This window comes from Sus scrofa, chromosome 17 (assembly GCF_054392235.1).
Source record: "Sus scrofa isolate SSC_HxYL_T2T_F1_AM1 chromosome 17, Sscrofa_HxYL_maternal_Yorkshire_Landrace_v2.0, whole genome shotgun sequence".
Taxonomy (NCBI): Eukaryota; Metazoa; Chordata; class Mammalia; order Artiodactyla; family Suidae; genus Sus; species Sus scrofa.
Genome location: NC_139399.1, coordinates 61004800 through 61026094, shown reverse-complemented (window position 1 = coordinate 61026094; position 21295 = coordinate 61004800). Strand labels below are relative to the sequence as shown.

The 21295-nt window shown below is 46.2% G+C and overlaps 1 pseudogene; it reads right to left on the bottom strand.

Moving 5' to 3' along the window:
* Window positions 1-611: 611 nt before the first annotated feature.
* LOC146395378 (large ribosomal subunit protein uL15 pseudogene) lies at window positions 612-20729 on the bottom strand (annotated as a pseudogene).
* Window positions 20730-21295: the final 566 nt, after the last annotated feature.

Here is a 21295-nt window from a genome sequence, read left to right as displayed (position 1 = left end):
TCAATTTATCTCCTTGGCAGCAGCAAGGTTATTTGAAAGCCTGAAACGTGAAGACACAGTTCAACGCAATAGGGGATCTAGGGACTTCTGGGGTGAACTGCAGTGACCCAGCTTCACAAGTGAACTTTTCTTGAAACAAGATTGCAAGTAAAGGTGGTGATCAGGTACCCAACCACCACCTTCCCTTTCTCCCTTGAGATCAGATCTCAAATTCTATTCCAGTATCTGGAGGTGGGTACTCAAGAAAAGTGAGCTCCCACCACCTCTCCACCCATCCATTGAGCCCTCTTGCCAGAGAATGTTCCAGAAGTACACATGTGACCCAGTTTTGGCCACAGATGAAAGGGAAAACCTGCTGGAGGACTTTTGCAGGAAGGTTCTCCTTCTCTATACAGATGGATGCTCAAGGATAGATCCCCTTTTCCTGCATTTGATATTGTCGTGGGAGGAAGTGCTGGGGCCGCAGCAGCCATTTTGTGACTATGAGGACACTTGCTCAGGGCCAAAGTGAAAATGACAAGTATGATGCAGTGGAAGGATGGAGAGGGCTGGTTTCTTCTCCTCCTCCTCCTCCTTTTCCCCACATGTTAACATTTAATGAATTTCCCACCATGTGGTTTCAAGCTACCAGGACACAGGACCCCCCCACACACCCTCAATCTTCTCTTTAGCTCGTCTGCTGAAGAATTTGATCTTCACGATGACAGGCTGCTTTGGGAGCTTTCTCTTCCCTAGAATTGTGTAGTAGCCGATCGTACCACATCAGTGATGGGGCAGCTCCAGTCTTGTTCTTTGTAGCATTTACCCATGTCTGCTCACTGATCAAGGTCCACAATTTGTCAAGGTTGACAGTGGGCAGAAGCCCTGGTTCCTCTTTAAGTGGTACCGCCTCATACCAACTTTCCCAGAGTATCCCGGGTGATATTTGTCGAGGTTGATCCTGTAACAATGCATGCCACCAGCATTATCCTGGCCTCCTGGGGGCTTCTGGTGTTTGCCGATGCAGCCATGGCCGTGGCTCACGTGGCCCCTGAGTTTCCGCGTCTTCCTTAGTGTGGATGGCACGTCAGCAGCCACAACGAAAGAGGAGGGCTGGTTTCTTAGTGGTGCTGGTGATCTCCTGAAAAGGTCCTGGAACAGCCAACCTCTGGGGTCCTGTAAAGTGAAGTAAAAGATGGCCCTAATGGTCACCCAGGTTTCATCCCTCTAATGTCACTTGCGGCTGAAGACATCCTGATGAGGGGATGTTCACAGCGTTTCCCTCTCCCATCTCCCTTGACACGTGAGAAATGGAACTGCCTCACACTTGAAATAAGGGGTATCATAGAGTACTCCGAAAGTTTATGGGATTCACCTCCACCCTGATGGTTAAGGACACAGGCTTTGAAAGTCACCTGTGCTGGGCTCAAAGCCCCACTCAGCCTCGCACCTGTGACCCTACCTGTGAGACAGACGGGGACAGTCACATTGCTTTCTGTACAGAAAGGCGTCTCCTCCCTCACGTGGTGCTTTGCCTTCTCTTCCTTCCTTCCTTCCTTCCTTCGTTTCTTCCTTTCGTATCAGTCACCTTGGGTTTCCATCATAGAAAACCACAGACTGGATGGTGTAACAACAGAAATGTATTCTCTCACAATGGAGGCTGGAAGTCCAAGGTCAAGGTTGGTTTCTGGTGAGACCTTTGCCTTCGGCATGTAGATCATGCCTTCGTGCTGTGTCCTCAAATGGCCTTTTCTCTGTGCATTTGAGGGAAGAAAGAGATCTCTGGTGTCTCTGTCTCTTATAAAGACATCAGTCTTATTTCATTAGGGCCCCACCCTTATTTTATTTTTTCTTTTTAGGGTCACACCTGTGGCCTATGGAAGTTCCCAGGTTGAATCAGAGCTGCAGCTGCCAGCATACACCACAGCCACAGCAACACCAGATTCAAGCTGCATCTGTGACCTACACCACAGCTCATGGCAACACCGGATCCTTAACCCACTGTGCAAGGCCAGGGATCAACACTGCATCCTTGTAGATACTAGTCAGGTTTGTTACCACGGAGGCATGACAGAAATTTAAATCTGTAATTTTAAATTTTCTATTAGCTTTCTTTAAAAAGCAAAAAGAAACAAAAAGCTAAAAGGTGAAATTAATTTTTTTTACAATATATCTTATTTAACCAAATATATCTAACATTTCAACACATCATTGATACAAAAACTTATTCAATATTAGACTTTCTTTTCATACTAAGTCTTTGAAATCAGGTGTGTCTTTTACACTTAGGGGACATCTCAGCCCAGACCAGCTGCATCTCAAGTGCCCAGGAGCCACCTGTGCCAGTGGCTACTGTATTGGACTATACACATCCAGAGAGAGCTTGTCAGCGAGTTCCCTGGTGGCCTAGCCGTTAAGGATTCAGCATTGCCACTGATGTGGCTCAGGTTCCATCCCTGGCCTAGGAACTCCTGTACTCTGTGAAGAAAGACAGAGCTTGAAAGAATGACCTCCAGTTCCTTCCCCTTCTATCTATTCAAAAAAAGTCTTTTTAATTGAACTTGTAAAGTTGTTGAATAGGTATTGCACATATGTGATACGAAAGTTTAGTGGGTGCGAAATTCTATACAGTGTAGGAGTTCCCGTCGTGGCTCAGGGGAAATGAATCTGACTAGTATCCTTGAGGATGCAGGTTTGATCCCTGGCCACGTTCAGTGGGTTAAGGACCCGGCGTTGCTGTGAGCTGTGGTGTAGGTCGCAGATGTGGCTGGGATCCGGTGTTGCTGTGGCTGGAACGTGGGCCAGTGGCTACAGTTCTGATTTGACCCCTAGCCTGGGAACCTCCACATGCCACAGGTACAGCCCTAAAATAGACCAAAAAAAAAAAAAAATTCTATACAGTGAAAAGTAAATGTTACCTCCTCCTTGTCTTTCAGAAACTAAGTTTCCAGCCCCAGAGGCAGCCACAGTTAATAGATTCTCAGATTCCCCTGCCTCCTTCCAGAGATGTTCTAAACTCCAAAAGCATATGTGAACATATGTATCCTGCTCACGTGTGTCTACGTAAATACCTAGATATACGCATATATTGTTTTTTACTCTCTTCTCTACACAAACATGAGCCCTATATACACACTGTCCGTACCTTGATCTTTTTCGCTTAACACTAACCAGGCTGCTTGCTAGTTGCGTAACACTGGGCAAGTTACTAAATTTCTCTATGCCTCAGTTTCCTCCTCTGTGAGGTGGAGGGGACGATACTTAAACACTCCAGAAGGGTATTGAGAGCATTAAGTAAGTAAAGAAGCACTTATGACTTAGAATGGAAGTTCCTATTGTGGCTCAGTGGGTTAAGAACGTGACACGGTGTCTGTGAGGATGTGGGTTCGACCCCTGGCCTCACTCAGTGGGTTTAGGATCTGGCATTTCCCTGAGCTGTGGTGTAGGTCAAAGATGTGGCTTGGATCTGCTGTTGCTGTAGCTGTGGTATAGACCACAGCTGCAGCTCCAATTTGATCCCCAGCCTGGGAGCTTCCATATGCTGCAGGTGCAGCCTTAAAAAAAAAAAAAAAGAAAGAAAGAAAGAAAGAAAGAAAGAAAGGAAAAAGGAAAGACTTAGAGTAATTCCTGGCACATTCAATAAATATTAGCCCTTTTTTAGTAGCCACAGAGACGTCCGTTGCATGGCTCTCCTCTAAGTGACAGAAGCTGGCCCTGTTCATGGACTTTTTAGTTGCTTTTCTCCTCAATCTCTTTCTCCCACAAGGAAGGCCTCAGTGAGTAATCTTGCATGTCTGTCATTTTGTTTATGTGCGGATGCACTGGAGGGCCCTTCCCAGAACTGGAATTTCTGGTCTGGGGGTAGGGGCACGTTTAGGGTGGGTTTCACGGCCGAATATCTTCCCGGGAGAGCCCACCGTCGACAGTTGCACCTGCGGTGTGGGAGCGGTGCCTTCGCCCGACGGCAATCATCACCTTTGTTTGTCCTCTGCCGGCGCGATAGCGGGAGCCGCCGCGGCCTTGAGGGTGCCGTTTGCCCTCCTCTCGTGGCCAGGCTGGGCGTCTTTTCATACGTCTAAGGGCTTTTCAAGGAACCTTTGCTCGTGTTCCTCTCAGGTTATTGGACTCGGCCTCTTTGGACTCTGTCTCTGCACACCACCTGGACGCCTTTTTCCCCACACCCTTCCTGGCAGTAATCTATCTGCATTTCCTTTCTGATGTCATCTTAAGCTACACTTTCAGTCTCATCTCGTTCCGTTTGCACACGGAATAACATATGTCCTTGGTCAAATCGTAAAATAGCTCCAGGGCAGGGCGTGGGCTTCTTTATCCCGAGAATGCCGGGCTCTGGGCCTCGAGGAAGGCAGACTTTTGATGAATACTTCTCAATTTAATTTTGTAAGTGAAAATCAGTGGCAGGTAGTTATAGAAAAAAGAACATCATGCTCCCAACATCTTGAGTTTTTGAATTGTTCATTTTAGTCCATCATTAAAATTACAAAACGATTAGCTCTTATTATTTTAAAATGACTAAAATTAATTATTAAAACTATTGGGTTCTTATTATTAAATTATCAAAAATTCAAGCACCTTAAGAGCAAAGACAGTTTCTCTCTCCCCAAAAAGGACTGCCTTTTTTTGGGTTTTTTTTGGCCACACACACAGCGTGCAGAAGTTCCCAGGCCAGGGATGGATCCCATTCCCAAGCCACTGCAGTGACACTGCCAGATCCTTAGCCGTCTGTGCCGCAAGAGAACTCCCAAAGAGTAAATGGCTTGTGGCGTTCCCATGTGGCACAGCAGAAACGAATCCGACTAGAATCCATGAGGATGGCAGTTCAATCCTTGGCCTTGCTCAGTGGGTTAAGGATCCAGCGTTGCCGTGAGCTGTGGTGAGGGCACAGATGCGGCTTGGATCCATTGTTGTTGTGGCTGTGGTGTGGGCCAGCAGCTGTAGCTCTGATTCAGCCCCAAGCCTTGGGAACCTCCATATGCCATGCGCACAGCCCTAAAAAGCAAAAAAAAAAAGAAGGGAATTCCCTTCATGGCTCAGTGGTTAACTAATCCAACTAGGAACCATGAGGTTGTGGGTTCAATCCCTGGCCTTTCTCAGAGGGTTAAGGATCCGGTGTTGCTGTGGGCTGTGGTGTAGGCTGCAGACGTGGCTTGGATCTGGCATTGCTGTGGCTTTGGCGTAGGCCAGCGGCAACAGCTCCAATTCGAGCCCATAGCCTGGGAACCTCCATGTGCCGTGGGTGCAGCCCTAGAAAAGACAAAAAGACAAAAAAAAAAAAAAAAGTTTGTAAAACACTTTTAAAGATTTCATCCACAATGATACAAACTTAAGAGTTCCGTTGTGGCTCAGCGGTTAGCAAACCCAACTAGCACCCGTGAGGACACGGTTCAATCCCTGGCCTTGCTCAGTGGGTTAAGGATCTGGTGTTGCCGTGAGCTATGGTGTAGATCACAGAGGCGGCTCGGATCCTGAGCTGCTGTGGCTGGGGTGTAGGCTGGTGGCTATAGCTCCAACTGCAACCTCCATATGTCACAAGTGCGGCCCTAAAAAGACAAAAAACAAAACAAAAGCAAAAACAAAACAAACTTATAAAACAAGTGTAGGGGTGTGTGTGTGTGTTTGTGTATCAACGTAAGGCGGAAACACGGTTTGGGAAAAGTTGTTAGTAAAAATCAGATCCTATATTTTGTTTTTTAATCTATGATTCTTTTACTTCCATCACTTTTCCAACAAGTATTTATTGACCGCTTACCAGGCACCAGGCACCTTGTTTTGTTTTGTTTGCTTGAATGTGCATTTTTTTGTTTTTGTTTCTTAGCAAGTGATTTCTGCGATCACGGAAATTTGGGAAACACTGAGATGGTCACAGAATCCTGGGCTTAGAGTAACCTGTCTTTTCCTCTGTCTCCATACAGCGCATCCAGTGCATCCACATGAGTCTAGAATCTGTTGTAGGTTACAAGACTTCCGGTGAAAGACTTTAGCACCCTCTTCGCTAGCACCTGCTCGGCTCTGTTCTTTGAAGGAGAAGGTCTTTATAACCGATAACAAAGGCTGCGGGAAAGCGGGCCTGGGTCAGGAGGATAACTCCTGGCTCCTTGTTGAATTCAGGAGACGTGTTAGCATCCAAGAGTCTGGTCCCAGGGGTGGTTGAATCCTGTTGGGCAGACATGTAACTTTGCTAGAGGGGACAGTCAGCTCCTCTGAACCTTCAGTTTCAAAGGAGTTGGTTCTCAAAGCGAGTGTGTAGAGGGGGAAAAAATCAAGTATGATCAAAAATTACCCTAGAACACGCTTCTGTTACCCTGGTGGTGCAGACAGGGGCCAGAGAGAGCTCGGCACCAGGGAAAGGATGCCCACTTCATGTCTTTGCTGAAACGGTGCACACGATTTAATCTTTCTCTCACTCCCTCCTCCCCCCCTCCGCCCCCACCCCACATACATAGTCGAATTCAGGAAGGTTAAATGGTAGTGACTGCACTGTAATAGTAACTACCCTGTTTGGTTTTTCTGATGATTAAAAATATAATTCATGCAACGAGTTCCTGTTGTGGCACAGCGATAATGAACCTGACTAGTTTCCATGAGGCTGCTGGTTCCACCTCTGGCCTCACTCTGTCGGTTAAGGATCCGGTGTTGTCGTGAGCGGTGGTGTAGGCCACAGACACGGCTTGGATCCTGCATTGCTGTGGCTGTGGCATAGGCCGGCAGCTACAGCTCCAATTCAACCCCAGGCCTAGGAACAGCCATGTGCTGCTGGAGTGGCCCTAAAAGCAAAAAACAAACAATATAATTCATGTAAAGCAACTAGTTCAGGGCCTGGCACATGATAAACATTAAGCAAATTTTAGCTCTCATCGTTATTCCCACTATTACTGCTCTACTAAAAAAAGTATCCTTTTTGGGGGGGGGCACTCTTACAGCACGTGTCAAGTTCCTGGGCCAGGAATCGAACCCATGCCACTGCAGTGATAATGTCAGATCCTTAACCTGCTGTCTCCAAAGGAACTCCAAATTGTCCTTCTTTTGAAGGACAAGACACACACTTATACACAAGCCAGATTTTACATTTCATTTCTTGAATCCAGATTTTATATTTCATTCTATCTTAGTCATGCAAGCCCACTGCCAGCAAAATAACAGACAAATAATACGGTCTTCATCCCGTGAGTGGATTCATGGCACAGTCACTGGCAAATAAGTGATTGATAAACACTTGCTGAATGAATTACAGAGTCTGTGGTTCAAAAATGATAAGGGGAGTTCCCAGGAACTCAGCTGGTTAAGAGCCTGACATAGGGTCCTTGAGGATGTGGGTTCAATCCCTGGCCCCGTTCCCTGTGTCAGAGACCTGGCATTGCTGCCAGCTGCATTATAGGTTGTGGATGCAGCTTGGATCTGGTGCTGCTTTGGTTGTGGTGTAGGCCAGCAGCTGTAGCTCCAATTCAAGCCCTAACCTGGGAACCTCCATATGCTGCAGGTGAACTTCCATGTGCCTAAAAAGAAAAAAAAAGTAATAAAGGCAAAATAAAGGAGGAAGACAATCTGATAATAGCTCTTGCCTAACATCATCAGGATTTTTAAAAAAATAAGTCCAATATTTAATATATGCCTAAACCGGCTTTGGCGTTCAAAAAAGCAATCTACTCTTCCCTTTATTCTCTAAGTTCGTCTTGCATTCCTACTCTGTGCCAGGCTCTGAGCCAGGCCCGGAGGTCTGGTGATGACAGATAAGAGCCCTTATAGACCCTTGGGGAAAAGCCATGAACAAGGACCATCCGAGAGATTGTTTCAGATTCAGTCCTTCATGCCGGAAATAACAGAGTGATGGGATGGAAAGGGACCGAAAGGAAACCGACCTCTACAGGGATTCAGGGAAGGCTTCCCAGGCGGGGTGGGGGGATGTGAGCTGAGATCCAGAGTGATAACAGTGTTGAAATCTAGAAACAGTGTTTTAAGAAAAATGTTTGAAGGTGTGGTATAGTCTAAAGTGAAAACTTCGTCCGCACGCTCCTCTTTAAGGAGAAATCGTGGAGTTCCTGTACGATTCAGCCGGTTAAGAACTCGGCCACATCCATGAGGATGCGAATTTAATCCCTCGCCTCGCTCAGCGGGTTCAGGATCTGGCATTGCTGGGAGCTGCAGTGTGGGTCGTGGATGAGGCTCGAATCTGGTGTTGCCATGGGTGTAGGCCAGCAGCTACAGCTCCAATTCGACCCCTAGCCTGGGAACTTCCATATGCCGTGGGCATGGCCCTAAAAAGACAAAAAAATAAAATTATATAAACTTTTAAAATATAGAGGAATCATGGCAAAGCATTTAAAGACAGATAGGGCTCTCAAGCCTTTTGGGATGAACTGCATTCTGCCTATGGAATGTGTATCTCTTTCAATAAATCTACTTCTTGCCTATCAAAAATAAATAGGAAAAAAAAAAAGACTAAATAGGAGTTCTCATCATGGCTCAGTGGTTAACGAATCCGACTAGGAACCGTGAGGTTGTGGGTTCGACCCCTGGCTTTGCTCAGTGGGTTAAGGATCTGGTGTTGCCATGAGCTGTGGTGTAGGTCGCAGATGCGGCTCAGATCTGGCATTGCTGTGGCTGTGGCACAGGCCAGCAGCTACAGCTCCGATTGGACCCCTAGCCTGGGAACCTCCATATGCCACGAGAGCGGCCCTAGAAAAGGCAAAAAGACAAATAAATAAATAAATAAATAAATAAATAGGAGTCCCCTGATGACTCAGTGGATTAAGGGTCCGGCACTGTTACTGCTGTGGCTCTGGTTACAGGTGTGGCCTGGGTGCAATCCCTGGCCCAGGAACTTCTGCATATGCCATATGCGAGAACAAAACCAACAGTAGATCTGGGACCATAGATACATACTGCCTTGAGATTTAAAAATAAATAAATAGTAGAAATAAAAGACTGGTCATACCTATTCTAGAAACAATGCAGACAAAGGGGACCCCTTATAAACTGCTATTTGGGAGTGAAAATTGCTACAAATGAAAACAATTGATGACATCTAGTTAAAGCTGAAGGTATGAATTCCCTACAACCTAATTCAATGACTAGTTATGTTCTTTAGATTAAACCCTTAAAAATCTTTCCTTTTAGAGAAACAAGAGAAGTTTCTTTTAAATTCTGAAATCAGGGAGTTCCCGTTGTGGCTCAGTGGTTAAGGAATCCGACTAGGAACCATGAGGTTGCGGGTTCGATCCCTGGCCTTGCTTGGTGGGTTAAGGATCCTGCGTTGCCATGAGCTGTGGTGTAGGTTGCAGACACGGCTTGGATCCCGAGTTGCTGTGGCTCTGGCGTAGGCCGGTGGCTATGGTTCTGATTTGACCCCTAGCCTGGGAACCTCCATATGCCATGAGAGTGGCCCAAGAAATGGCAAAAAAGACTAAATAAATAAATAAATTCTGAAGTCATTCTCTAAGGCAAAAGGAATTAACGCAACAAACATTTATAGACTTACCTGTATGTGCCAGGTACTAGTCAAGGCTCTAAGAAAACCACGTGGTGCAGGAAACCATCAAAGACTGTGGCCTCATGGACAGTAGAGGGAAGACACACCAGAAACGAATATAAAGCCCCCATTCTCGCCGCATCCTCAATGTATATACCCAGTCTGGGAGGCTGGTTGTACCCAAGAGGAAACTGAGCCCCAGCGAAATTGGCATTTGCCAGGAGGCTGCCCTAGCCCTGCACTGTAGCCCCTGGACTCCCCTTGGGTGTCTACCCTCCCCACTGGACCCCCTGGGAAGACAGGTGTGAGTTCTCGGTTATTACACTGGGTGCCCACTGCCTGGCTCATGAAGACGTATGTAGGCTGGAGGTGAGAGTAGGAAGATAGGAGAACTATCCAGAACCAACACCTGCAGAAAAACCTGGGAGAAGGGAGGTTTCAGAATGAGCTACTAAGACATGGAAGCAGAATCCATAGAGATGGGAAAAAAGGAGGCGCCTTTTCTCCACGCCTCTCTCTGCTGGAGCACCTTACCCACCTTCTCGCCTTGGATCTTTGAAGAAAATCCCACCGCTCATCCTTGGCAGCTCCAGGGTTGGAACCCCAGCTGTCTCCAGGATGTGCTCCACCATCGAAACAACAAAAGCAGACAAAACTCTGACCCTGGGGGGGCAGTAGGAAGAGAAGTCGAGGCAGGAGGAGGAAAATCACCCTCAGGGGCCCCCTGGTTAATTTTTATTCTCTGATGAGGAAGCCCTGTTGGGCGGGCAGCAGCCCACAGGACAGAGTGGGCCTCCTGCCGCTGAACGTGAGGGACCCTCATGAGGACATTACAGAGCTTGTCTTTTCATACGTTTTTTTTCTAACAAGACAGTTTACAAGTACAGAAGGGAGGTCCATGGTGGTGCAGCAGGCTAAGGATCCAGTGTTGTCCCTGCTGTGGCTCGGGTTCGATCCATGGCCTGGGAACTTCTGCATCCAGTCGGGGTGGCCAGAAATGTAAAAAGTGAAAAAATAAAAATATAGAAAAATAGAAAAAATAATACAATGATCATCCCCTTATCCTTCACCCACAAGAAACTACCGTTAACATTGCGTTTTAGCTTTAAGACATTTCTATTGTTAAAAATGGCAAGTGAGTGATTTCCTTTTATTCCATCTTTCTTTGCACGTACCTTGTTTCTCTTTCTACTAAATTCCTAATTTAAACATTACCTTATTTATTCTGAACCTTTCTTTTCTAAAAAAATACATTCAAAGCTCTGTATTTTTCTCCCGTCACGTTAGGTGCATCTCCCATTTTTAAAAAAGGCGATCTTGTTTATATATGTGCATGTGCATAATTATGTTTCATAAATATATGATGTTTACTATTACAGTTATCTAATTTTCTTCACTTTATTTCCTGATTTCTCCCAACCTTCCGCCCCTTTTCCCTAAGGCTCCTGCATCCCACTCAGCCCCCGCACAGAACCAGTCTTTGCAGTGACGTTCCTGTAGTTTCAGATTTTAATCCAGGATCAATTAATTCTGGGCAGCGATAGTTTATCATCATTTGTTTTACTGAAACGGAGTAATATTTGGCACTTTACTTCATCTTATTCTTGTCACTCAACAATACTTCATGGAAATTCATCTGACACAATTCTTAATAGATGTATTCCTTTTTACTTACTGTTTTACTGTATTATCTGCACAGTCGTCACTCAGTAACCCCTGGGGCATTGGTTCCAGGTCTCCCACCCGCCATGCCCAAATCCACGTCCCTTCCGGCAGATAACAGAGTACAGGCAGCCCTCTGTCACTGCAGGTTCCATCTCCACAGATCCAAAGAGCCGATGGTATAATAGTCCACAATATGAACGTGCCAGTATTTATTCCTTTTGTTTCCAGTTTTTTGCTACCACAAACAAAGCTACAAAGCACATCTTTCAGTATTTAAAAAAAAAAAAAAAAAAATCATGGCTGAGCGATGAAGTCCTACCACACAGCACAGGGAAATATATCCAGTCTCTTGGGATAGACCATGATGGAAGATAATAAAAGAAATGGGTATATATGTATGACGAGGTCCCTTTGCTGTATAGCAGAAATTGGCACAACATTGTAAATCAACTGTGATTTAAAAAGACAAAAGCAAAACCAAAAATCCCACGCATCCTAGGAATAGAAGGTGGCTTCAGCAGACCTGAGCTGAGAGGCTCAACTGTGAGGGTCCGTCTCTGGTCTGCCTTCCAGCATCTGTACAATAGGGAGGTCAAATTAGAAGAGGACCAGGGTGGGTCCCTCCTTGCTGATAGTATTTATAGTCAAATCGTGCAGTAGTCACGCAGCACAAACAAATCGAGTCCCCAAGACGTGCATGCACCAACCTGGGCACTGTGACTTGACCAGGAAGAGGGCAGAGCTGCCATCCTGCAGATGGCAGGAAAAACAGATGATAAACATGGAAGTAAATGCCACCAACTCTATGCATTGAAGAGGACTGGGGGTTTCAGGAACATGGAGGTGGTTTCTCTGAGCCGGTGGTATTTCCAGAGATGTGACGTGGTCAGTAATCCAAATGATTCTCGTGACATTAAATCCACGTGTATCCTGCTGTGCCCACAGCTCTTTCGGATCCTTGAGGTTCAAGTGAGGGCACTCTTACAATTAGTCTAGTTTCTAGACCTTCAGAGTCTTGTCTTGTAGGTCAGAAGCAAAGCCTGAGAACTCATTTTTGGAACATTCAGCAGGTGATTGAATACACTGTCAGATTTGGGAATGACGTCGTTAGAGAATTGTCAGAAAGCAGGTTTGAGCCCCAAACATCCAGTGAGAAGACTAGGGAGGAAGGAAAGTGGAGATTTGAATTGAAAGCACTGGCTCAGAGAATTTACTCTCCCTGCTCCAGAAAGTTTTGCCTTTCAAAATCTTAAACTGCAAAGAGAGAAAGAAATCCCAAAGGGACCTCCACCCCCTTCCCCAGGAAACATCCTAGGACTGCTTCTAGGGCTTGACTCGTTTGATGTGCAATTAGAGATGCTAAGAAAATAATAATAATAACCAGCAGTGGGCTGCCGGAAACCCAGCAGAAAGAAAATTCTAGAATTGCAAATGTAAAGCTCTCACCCTCTGACAAAGATTATGCTGATGGGACTGAAAGCCAAAAACAGAAGCAGAAATGACCTGAGACTGGAATATCTGAGAAGTAGAAGGCCAGGGGGCAAGTCTTGATATCATCAAGCAACCCCATTGTTTTTCTGGGAATAATAATAACACCCTCCTCACAGGGATGTCAGCAGGATTAAACTTAAGACCTTCATCGTGTCAAGCATTGAGAGGCCCTGAGAGCTTCGTAAGGGCTTGACCCACCCTGGGCTGGTTCCTGGCAGCTGCCTTCCTCCAGTGATGCCAGTGTGTCCGAGAAATCCCTGTGGTTACGGTGGACAGTATTAGGACTTAGCTAGTGGGCTTCCCCAGGTGGCACATTGTGTATTTACTCCATCAGTTTGGAAAAGCAAACAGCCATTCTGACCCTTTTGATTTTTTTGCTTCTGTATCCCCCCCCCGCCCCCCGCAAGCCTGCATATTGGTTATGATCTGTCTTAAAACGGGGAAGATGCTCCAAAACGCACATGTGCAAAGGAGCCAGGGCTCCAGTCAACAGATTCTTTTTGTTTTACTGCCTTCCTTTCCCAACTATGCTGATGAAGGATGGAGGCGGACTCTCTTTTGTGAGCCTGGCGCTGATTTTCTCCTGTCTTTGGGCTTAATCTCGCTGTTCTGAAAATTTCAATGTAGTCCATTTTAAGAGAGGCCCCAAAGGAAACTTTAACAGCCGTTTCAAGGCGATGTTGTGAAAACAACCCCAAATTGGGCCTGGTTTGTTCTGTTTACACAACTGTGAAGAGACAGAGAACAAAAATGTTGGAAAGTTGTTTCACTGGAATTTTCTCCTTAAAAAATATGTTAAAATATGAATTGCTTTAATACAGATACATGTTATTAAATGTGTATTTATACATGCATAAACATTTATGTATTTGTGTAATATGCAAATATGTACAAACCTGTAAATGTGTACATAACACATATGTATTAAAATATGTATGTATTATGTATTGAAATGCATATGCAACTAAATACATATACGTACATATATATGAACCAAGCACATGCTTCAAGTGGCATGATTGGATAAGATGGAATTTTTAACCTGAGTGTTGGCATTGACGTTCTTCCAGAGACCAATTTCTATAGCCCCATTTAAAACACTTATTGAATATTTTTGCTGGGTATGAGAGGGATACAGGTAGCTGATTTAAAAAATTGGGGAAAGGGCAGTGTAGAGAAGGAAATACTGTCGCTTGTCCAGCCACTCCCGGGTCAGGGCTCTAGCAGCCAGTCTGCTTCCTTATTTACTCATGTTCACGAGCTCTGCCCAAATTGCTCTTAGAAGAATCCAAAATGTTTTTGAGGGAAAGGGATGTGGAGGGCAGAGAGAGAGGAATGGATCATTTAGAAAAGCAAGTACAAAATGAAGAGCCTGGTTTGTGCTGTATCATCCTTCGCCTGCACCCCACCCCCACCGCCACAAGCCCCTCCCCCGCACTGCACCCCCCGCCCCGGGGTGTTGGGGGGAGCCATTCACACTTTGTACCTGGGCTGCAAAGGGAGGGAATTTGCAGCCCTCGGTGAAAATGTTCAGGGTCAGCTTATACACTCTTACGGTAAAGGTTAGGGAGTGGGCCAAGGGGGGAGTACGGTTTTCACAGCTCCTAGGCTGGCTTTAGTCCTGGCCGACCAGCAAGCATCATGATAATACAATTTTGTATGTTAAACAACAGATGTCAAACAGAAGAAAGAGACGGGGTCTTTGCTTTTCTTCTCCTGTGGACCTTGCTCCCCAAAGCAGCCATTTTTTCAGTTGCCATGACAGTGGTAACAGGAGTTTATCATTTTCCCATGCCTGCTGTATGCTAATGCAGAGTCAGTTCGTGAGTGTTATCTGGTTGACGGAAGAAGGGTCCAAACCACAGGGGGACACGACCGCTGCGTTTTCGCCCTCCCCACAATCCTCAGCTCCCACTCAATGGGGCAGTTTCTGTAAAGCAGAAGTTCAGATTTGCCTGCCTATTAATATATGTCACAATCAGCCACCGGACTCCTGGTGCTCTGCTCACAGATTGACAAGCAGGTTAACCGCTGCTTTTTGTGGAAAGTCGCAAAGGACAAAGGTCGTCCAGAAAGTAACCAAATGTCATATCCACAAGTCAAATATGTATATGAACTATCTCTATACCAATTCTACTCTTTCTTCCTGAGTGCTAATCTCACTTTCAAAACACCAGACCCATTTACACCCTGAGTGGAGGAAGAAAGTTCCTTTGAGACTTAGTAAAGCTGAGAAAATCATAATATTTTTATAAGAGTACCTTCTTTCAACAAACAGAGGTGATGTAGAAATTATGAAAATCACGTTTGGAAGGCCTTCTTCTTAGAAGGAAAACGATGTATTCTTAAAAAATGGACAGAAAGGAAAAATGGAAAAGTAGTTAAACAGAGACATTCCTTATGTTATTCTTGGTGCTTTTCTGTGTGTTTGAAGTATTTTGTAATTCCTGAAAATTTGATGAATCGAAATCTTTCTGTTTGGCGTTTAATTAATATTGGTTAAGTCACAGCCAAGTGAGGAAAAAAGGAAAAAAAGAAGAAACAAGGCAGCAGAGCAGACACAAAATCAAACCCCAAAGTGATTTATAGCGCACTCAGGTTTATTTCCCTCTTAATTTCTAACAGAATGTGGTGGTGATTGTCAGCTGATGTTTGCTTTTTTTTTTTTTTTTTTTGGCTTCCTAATCCCTTAAAAAAAAGAAAATTCTTGCATCAATTGACCACTAAAATGATGACTTCAATTGTTGAGAGTTTATTCTCCGGAATTGAAAAACCGGTTGCTTTTATATGCATTGTCCGCCTCATTTTTTAGGCATCTGGCACATTTTATTCCTTTTTTGTTATTTTGAGTTGTTCTTTTATCATTATCTGCAGGAAGCAGCATTAGCATGCCCAAGATAAGACCAGGGATCCAGATGTGCATATCAAAGGATGAACAGCTACTTATTAAGAAAACTTTTCTTTTTAAGCCCTGCTTCTGTTCAAAGGCATAATAAAGCCTATGGCGTTAGTGACAAACTGGTAATTCAATGCCTTGTCACCGCCATGCATTGGAATGGGGGGAAAAAAAACACAGGGCAAAGAAATTGGTAAGGTCCGCACTTTAGAATTCTGAAAAGACAGAACTAGTAAAAGTTCATCTTCTCCGGACATGTGCATTTATATCCTGCTGTGTTTATTCACTGTTTTCTAGGGGAAATGAATGAGCCACAAATGGGCTGCCTGGCTGTTATGACTAAGGATGAATTTTAAGTCACCACATTTTAGAAGAGTAAAATGCATTTATGCTGAAAGCATCTGACTCCAAGGCCAGAGACGGCGTGTGCTTCTCCTGCACTTGGGAATATCCTTAGTAACACACAAGGCGTGCATTCATGTGAAAGAGCCCAGCGCTGTGATAGCTGGTAAAGTAAATCTAAAAAGCCCTTCCACTCTTGCTCTGCTCCTAATGTTGGGTCTCGCCCTCCTCCCTCTAGTGTGTGTCTCTCTGTCCCTCGTGGGAATTTATATGCGTAGATGCACATAGCTACATACATATATGCAAAAAAGCACAGGTCTACATACCTATATTTAGTGGTGGTGTTTTTTAAAATTAATGCTGGCGTACCATGGGAGTGCTTCCTTTATCTCAGTGGTTAGATTTGCCCATCTTCCCAACGTGGCATGCAGCAAAGGCCTCATTCTTTTCATGTTTACGTTGGTGGCCTGAGTTGGCTGTACCCTATCCATAAAACCACTTCCTATTTGGCAGCCATTTAAGTTTCTTCTGGTGGTTCCCAATTGCAAAAAAAAAAAAAAAAGGTGCAAAAAATATTATACGTATTACTTTTGTGGTCTCATCCTCTCTTCTTTCTGTGCATTACTTTTCTTTCTCTGTTGCCTACACTATTTTCTTGGAGTCAATGGGAAAAGTTATACGCATCCATATGCTGAAGTCTAAAGTAACTTAGACATAAGTTAGTCTCTTACCTTCACTTGAGATTTAAGACTTCAGAGAACTGTAATATGTCAATCAATTCTGAGGACGTGTGATTTCACTGGTGTCCTTCGGTTCCTGAGCCCAGGTCTACAGTTAAATAAAAAATGACCTCCACTTTTGTATATGGATCTTTTTAAAATTTAGCTGAGACTTAACTTTGTCCATGAGACTATCATTAGAGTTTTAAAAAGATACAGCTAGGGAGTTCCTGTTCTGGCTCAGTGGTAACGAACCCAACCAATATCTATGAGGATGCGGGGTTGATCCCTGGTCTTGTTCAGTGGGTTAAGGATCTGTGACCTGTGGTGTAGGTTGCAGACATGGCTCGGATCCTACGTTGTTGTGACTGTGCAGTAGGCCTGTGGCTCTAGCTCCAACTGGACCCCTAGCCTAGGAATTTCCTTATATGCAGGTGAGGCCCAAAAAAAGACCAAAAAAAAAAAAAAAAAAAGATATAAACTAGCCCTCCTGTTTGGTAAATAAGCAGTGAAGTAAAGAAACTTTGCCCAGGGCATAAGTCAGCTAAATTGATTTTTATTAGAAAAATGATATTAGTCTAAATCCTATCACCTTAGACGTAGGGAATCTACACTGTGGCATTAATTTCTAACAGTAGAAAGAAGAGAAATACACACTATCCGTTATTTCTTTAAAAAGTGATGGCACATGCAAAAGATAATGATATAAAGAATGAGAAACTCCTCCAGCAGGAGAAGAAAGCGCAATTGCTCCTGGAAAGGCAAATTGTAAATCTACACGGGTGCTCTGTGACCTCTGTGCGGACAGTGAAGGAGGTAGACGGATGGATGGATGGAGTCATGCATAAGAATTATCACCGAGGTGTGGCAGGGGTGAGGGAAAGGAGGAGAGAAGTTAGGTATTGACATGTTTTCATATGAAATTATTGACAGTGGGCATGTCAATGTTTTCCCATTAAAAAAAAAATCCCTATTGCCCGTTGTCGGAAAGACTGGAGGAGAGGCTGGTTGTACCTTTCAATGGGTTGATTTTTAACAGAAGGCTCATTACAGAGTATCCACTGAGTTTACATCCTCGTCCTTTTTTTTTCTTTTCATGGGCATATACCAAGTAGTTCAAAGGTCCAAAAATGGAAAATGGTTTGGGAAAAAAAAACCCCTACCTGCTAGAACTGAGTCTCACTGGTACCATTTTTACTTGCATCTTCCTAGATATACGTGAAGCTTATTTAAGGAAGTACGTATATAATATGTTTATGGAAGTATAAGAAGCATAAAAATATTCTTTGTTTATTTTTCTGCAAATGGTAGCCTGCTCTTCAAAGTGGCCTGGTTTTTGTTTTGGGGGTATTGACGTATAAAGAAAATGCTTTTCATATAACTAAATGAATGACTAAGCACAAAGACTAAACCCTTCTTGGGATTTAGGCAGCTTGGCTAACATTTGGCGCACTGACTTGTACGTATATTCAGAGTGAGTTTGGATTCAACATGACCGTGGTCAGGGGACTCCCAGGGGACGAAGGGCTGTGGTTGGGGGTACCTCTCAGCTAAAAGGACCTTGCATTGCTATGGCAAGATCCAGACTTTTTAACCTGTCAGTTCTGGGTTCCCATCCAAGCTGTAACACCTGCTTACTCGTTGTCTGCCATCAAGCATATTCACCTTGCTGAGCCTCAGTATCCCTGACTGCAAAATGGGCATAGCAATGGTCACGACCTCCCAGGGTGATGCATGAGAACATGCTGCCTCTCCCATGTGACGCACCCACTGAATGACTCTTCGCTCACTGCGCTGCCTACCAGAAAACAGAGGGAAATGGAAAGAGGAAATCAGTAGAGTTCCCCTTGTGGTTCAGGGGGTTAAGGAGCTGACATTGTCTCTGAGGACGCAGGTTCAATCCCTGGCCTGTTCAGTGGGTTGAGGATCCAGCATGGCCATAAGCTGCAGTGTAGGTCGCAAATATGGCTTGGCGTGGCTGGTCGCTAGGCCCCAGGTGTGGCCTTGGGACTTCTAAAGGCCACAGGTATGTCTGGAAAAAGAACAATAAATCAAAAAATATTGAGAGGAAAGCAGTTTGCTTTTTCCTGGGAAAAGAGTCCTAGACCAACTATTTGAAACTAGCTTCATTCTTCCTGGAGGCAGAGGGTTCTATGGAGGGAGGGCCAGTTCATAGCGGCCCAGAGTTCTCACCCTTGCTTCTCGTACTGACCCCTCAGCCCACGCTTGAGTCCCCTGTTGGGGAGCTGGTTGCTGGTCCTGCATGAATTGTGTGGAGCCGGTTAATATCGGAGCATGTACGTGGCTCTGAAGCTGTAAGATGTGATACAATCAGAAATCTGCGTCCTTCAGGAAGGACTCCAGTGATGCTTCTCAAGTTTGAGCATCTGTCAGAAACCCGCAGAGGCTCTTCTCACCCCCAGAGGGCTGGACCCTGCCTCCAGGGTTTCTGCTTTGGTGGATCTGGAATAGTGCCCAAAACGCTGCCCTTCTAACAGGGACCAAGCAGGTCCCCGATGGCTGAGCAGGAGCAGGATCTGGTGGTGTCGCTGCTCTGGCTCTGGTTACTGGTGTGGTGCAGAGTTTTGGTTTTGGTTTTGGTTTTGGGGTGTTTTTATTTTGGCCCATTTAGGGCCACATCTGTGGCACACGGAAGATCCCAGCCTAGGGGTGGATTAGGTGCTGCGGGCACTGGCCGAAGCGACAGCCACAGCAACGCCGGATCCAAGCCGTGTCCGCAACCCAAACCCCAGGTCACGGCAACACCGGATCCTCACCCTACTGAGTGAGGCCAAGGATGGAACCCACGCCCTCGGGCCTCCTAGTCAGATGCCTTTCTGCTGAGCCATGACGGGAACTGCTGTGGCGCAGGTTTGCGCTCTGGACTGGCATCCTCCAGGTGACATGGGTCAGCCAAGAAAAACGACAACGCCAAGCTACGAGGCAGGGAGGATCCTGCTTCTCGGGGACCTCGCTTTGAGAACCTTGGTTTGGAGTATGGGGTCCAGAGACAGGCCCTCAGATGTCTCACTCTGGCCTTGTCACCCACTGGTTCTGTGATTCCAGGATCCCCATCTGTCCACTGGGAACAATGGTCACACACAGAGGGCTGCTCTGCAAGGTGGGTGGGTTTGTGGGCATGTCAGCATCTGCCCACAGGACCTGGAGCCTCGGGTGCATCCCTGGTAGTGACCGGGACACAAGCTGGGCTGGATGCTCTCATGCCTTCTTGACCGTGCTTTGAAGAATGGTCACAGACAGGATGTCATAGAGCCCTTCCTTGGTGGGCAAAATAGGCTTCCTCTCCAACTAGGTCAGGAGGGGTTCCCGCTGTGGCACAGGGGGTTCACGATCTGCTTGTCTGGGTGGTATTGCTGGTTCTATCCCTGGGCCAGAAGGAGGAGGGTTTGGACCCAGCATTGGCATACCTGTGTCTGAGGCTGCAAATGTGGCTCAGATAATACCCTGGCCCGCAAACTGCCATATGCCACAGGTGCAGAAGAAAAGGAAAACAGAAATAGGCCAATCAGTCTCGTGATATAAAGTAGAAAAGGGTTAGCTTTGAAAGGACACTAAACTTCTCCGGCAGAAAAGGAATATATATATATATTCCATTCATAATGCACAAATCATGTATGACATTTATTAACTTATGTGTCTATACATAGATGTGTGTATCCATGCTAATACATGATATAATAAAACAAACACACACACAGAGACACACACACACACACACACATACACATGCACACACAGGGACGATCACCCATCTGCCCCAGGCTCACGTCATCTCACCAGAAAAAGGCACATCTTATCCTTGGGGGGTCACAGGGACCCCTCTAACTTTTTCTCCAGGGACTCCGCTCTAAGCCCGTTCCTGAGCTTTCTCCTCAGACGACAGAGCTGTGAGAGGAAGGCGGATTCTGGTTGAAGGGAAGGGAGGGAAGGAATGGGACAGCCTGACAGACTCAGGGGACCACAGGTGGGAGAGCCCGTCTCTCCTGGCGGGTCCCCACTTGAGGGGGGCCTCTGGGGTGGGCCCGGTTGGGCCCGATCCACCTTGAGCCCAGTGGGCCCTGGTGTCCGCCTCCAGGCCCTGGGGTAGAGAGGGAAGTACCTCGTTCCCAGCGTCTTTCCAAACCGCATTCATGCGTCCATGCCGACCCCGCCTCTTGCCCCCCTGCCCTCTGCCCTGCGTGCGGGGCTCAAGGGTGCCCCAAGCCCGACCAGGTCCCAGCCCCACAGAGCGGCCGGCTGCCGTCCACTTGGAGGTGCCCTGTAGGAAGAGCCCCTAGATCCCTGTAGCAGAGAGCCCCGGGGGTGGGGGCTGGTGGCCAGCAGTCGTGCCCCGAAGGAACCGTGATCGGGAGGGACTCCGGGGAGGGCCCCCCCCCCTTCACCCTGGTGGCCAGAGAAGGCTTCCTGGAGGAGGTGGCCTTTGAGCGGAGACTGGGCGACACGGGACCAGCCATGGGAACATCTTGGGCAAGGCCAGGAGCCAGAACGGCCAGTGCAGATGCCCCGAGGAGGGCATGAGCCAGGGTCGGAGTTCTCCGCAGAAGCCCCCGGGTGGTCAGAGCCAGCTCGGAGAAGGCCTCCCTGGTGCCAAGAGAAAGGCAGGGGAAGGCATTGGAAGATTTGGGGTTTGGGCAGGGCGTTGGCCTTCTTTGGCATGTGTCAAGCCGAAAAACGAACCCCCCCCCCAAAACGGAAATG